Source organism: Lutra lutra, chromosome 4 (assembly GCF_902655055.1).
Source record: "Lutra lutra chromosome 4, mLutLut1.2, whole genome shotgun sequence".
In the NCBI taxonomy this organism is placed as follows: Eukaryota; Metazoa; Chordata; class Mammalia; order Carnivora; family Mustelidae; genus Lutra; species Lutra lutra.
This window is the reverse complement of record NC_062281.1, coordinates 46,081,653-46,084,693: the sequence shown is the minus strand read 5'-3', so window position 1 is coordinate 46,084,693 and position 3,041 is coordinate 46,081,653. Positions and strand designations below refer to the sequence as shown.

Here is a 3,041-nt window from a genome sequence, read left to right as displayed (position 1 = left end):
GTTTTATTTAAGCCCTTTCATTCCAGAAATAAGAACAACCAAAGCTTGGAAGGAAACTTAGACAGGTAAACTGAAGATAATATTTTGAAATATTTTTTTTCCTTGCTTACACTGAAGACTTCTTGCCATTAAAACTACACGAAATATCCATGGCTTATTACCCCAAAGAACAGAGACCAAGGGACATAGAGAAGCAAGAGGAATCAATTGAGTTTATAAATATATTTTGAAATAACTCAGTAGAAATAGTACTTTTGAAAGCCTTATTTTCAAGCGCAAGACCCAGTTGCTTACATTGTCAAACTTCAGAAGTTTCTTTTTAATATCAGGGATTTAGAACATGGAATTTTATGTGTATGTTTGTTTAATGAAAGTAGATTGACTCTAAGATTGTAAATTTACAACTGTGAAGAAATGGAAGCTTTGGAGTGAAGTTCAGTTATAGACCAAAAAGAAAAAAAGGTACATTTCTGCACGGTAATGCCAGTGATTAAATTTTGATGAGCATAGATCAAAATTATAAAGGAAAGAACAGTGTGGAGCAATGCAACCTCTCCCTGCATTTGATGTCACTTAATGCAGTGGAGGACTGTGATCCCAAAATTAACAGCAAAATAAATGGAGTAGAAAGCAAAATTAATTCTAGAACTAAATGACACGACATATACAAATGGAAGACAGATAGCTCCCTTCCTTTCTTTCCTAAACCCCCCTCCCAAGTCATCTATACTGAGGAATAGGAACCTTGAAAAGAGGAAGAAAGGCAGGGGTCCTGCTAGTTCAGAAATTGGGGCCATTAGGTCAACTCATTAGGAATTAGAAGATGTGGAAGAGAATGGCATGCTTATTTGTTTCTTTTTTAACTTAACAAATTCACTAAGAGAGTTTTAACCCCCAAAAAGATTATCTGCTTCACTGTGATATCATTTGTTTTTATTTAAGATAATATTGATGCATTAGTGAACATACAAACATCTCACTCTTCCAAGATGTACATGCACAATATGCACACACTTTTCTTTACATTTTTGCATTTATTGGTTGTGAACTCTCACATATTTTGTATTCCCACCAACCACTGCATAATTAAGAATTCTCAAATTCTTACAGTCATTCTTTTATTCCAAAGTGGTACATAATAGTCTGTTACATTTATGTCATAATTTGTTAGAATCGTGACCTAATGACAGGCATATGGTTTTCTTTTTTGCTGAGAAACAGTGGTGGAAATCCAGTGTAGAGCTAGTATATATAATCTTTTGCTTCTATTTAATTATTTCCCTTAAGTTTATTTTCCTTTGAACTTGAACTGACTGGGGTTGCAGGTGGTTGGCTTACTTCCATTCTCAACATTCAGTTGACTGTGAAAGAACAGTTGACTTCCTAAAATGAAAACAAAACTTTGATTCTCCATTTGAACAATAACAGAATTCTCTAGCCCATAAACAAACAAAAAGAACCAAATTTGAGAGTAGGGCTGCACCAATATATTTTTGTTGTTTGTTTAAACAATGTCAGGATACTTTTAGATTTATTTTAAAGGAGCTGTACAAATATTACAAGATTCGCATACACCCTACATCCAGTTTCCCCTCTTGTTAACATCCTAGGTTAGTATGACACTCACAACTAATTAACCAATAATGACATGTGTTAACTAAAGTCCTAACTTTATTCACATTTCCTTCCTTTCAGGGTATTTATTTGAACTATTATTACAGCTTGCTTTATACAATAGGTAATTTAATTGTATGAAAAATGGTTTAAAAAAATCTATTCATACTGCTACAAATGGATATTCTGAATTAGCCTGGAAGTCACAGGGGGAAAAGAGCATATTTAAAAACCTTTCTCACTCACCAGACAGCTGTATCTAGGCAGGGGTCTTGTGGCTGGAAAAGAAGAAAGCTCTAATTCTTCACTTTCACCCTTCTTCTTCCATTGGCCCCAAGGCGGGGTATTGCAACAGATGGGTACTTCCATTGGCACTGTGAGGGGAAATGGTAGCCATACAATTAAAACTTTTAAATACTGGTAAGTCCCGTGAATTTCCACTGCATGCTCAAGGGGTTGAGTTGGATCTTAACATACCAATGATGAAAGTAAGCTCTGCATACATGAGAGACTTCTAATGGCTTGGCAGATCCTCTCAAGTATCATAAATTTCTCTTATCTCACCTTGACCCCAGACCTTAGGCATGGGATTCTTTCTATCAGAAGAGGTCCTGTTCCTTAGAAGGACATGCTTCTATTATATCTACAGTATGGCCGTATTTCCTATTAGCTTAATTACTCCTAAGACTCAGAGAAGCAGGTGGGGCTCAGCACTTTCCCCTTGATTTGAAAGATAAAATTAATCTGGAGCATAGAATTTTTTTTAATTTTTAATTTTTTATAAAAATATATTTTTATCCCCAGGGGTACAGGTCTGTGATTCACCAGGTTTACACACTTCACAGCACTCACCATAGCACATACCCTCCCCAATGTCCATAACCCCACCCCCCACTCCCAAACCCCCTCCCCCCAGCAATCCTCAGTTTGTTTTGTGAGATTAAGAGTCACTTATGGTTTGTCTCCCTCCCAGTCCCATCTTGTTTCATTTATTCTTCTCCTACCCCCCTAACCCTCCTCCATGTTGCATCTCCACTTCCTCATATCAAGGAGATCATATGATAGCTGTCTTTCTCCGATTGACTTATTTCGCTAAGCATGATACCCTCTAGTTCCATCCACGTCATCACAAATGGCAAGATTTCATTTATTTGATGGCTGCATAGTATTCCATTGTGTATATATACCACATCTTCTTTATCCATTCGTCTGTTGATGGACATCTAGGTTCTTTCCATAGTTTGGCTATTGTAGACATTGCTGCTATAAACATTCGGGTGCATGTGCCCCTTCGGATCACTACGTTTGTATCTTTAGGGTAAATACCCAGTAGTGCAATTGCTGGGTCATAGGGTAGCTCTATTTTCAACTTTTTGAGGAACCTCCATGCTGTTTTCCAGAGTGGTTGCACCAGCTTGCATTCCCAC

General features: G+C 36.9%; 1 long non-coding RNA gene across 1 annotated transcript; it reads right to left on the bottom strand.

The window, feature by feature from the left end:
- Positions 1–1,101: 1,101 nt before the first annotated feature.
- On the bottom strand, positions 1,102–1,984 carry LOC125096762 (uncharacterized). Its single transcript, XR_007126382.1, has 2 exons — positions 1,861–1,984; positions 1,102–1,383 (listed from the first exon to the last, which is right to left on the bottom strand). It is a non-coding gene; the product is annotated as an uncharacterized LOC125096762 (long non-coding RNA).
- Positions 1,985–3,041: the final 1,057 nt, after the last annotated feature.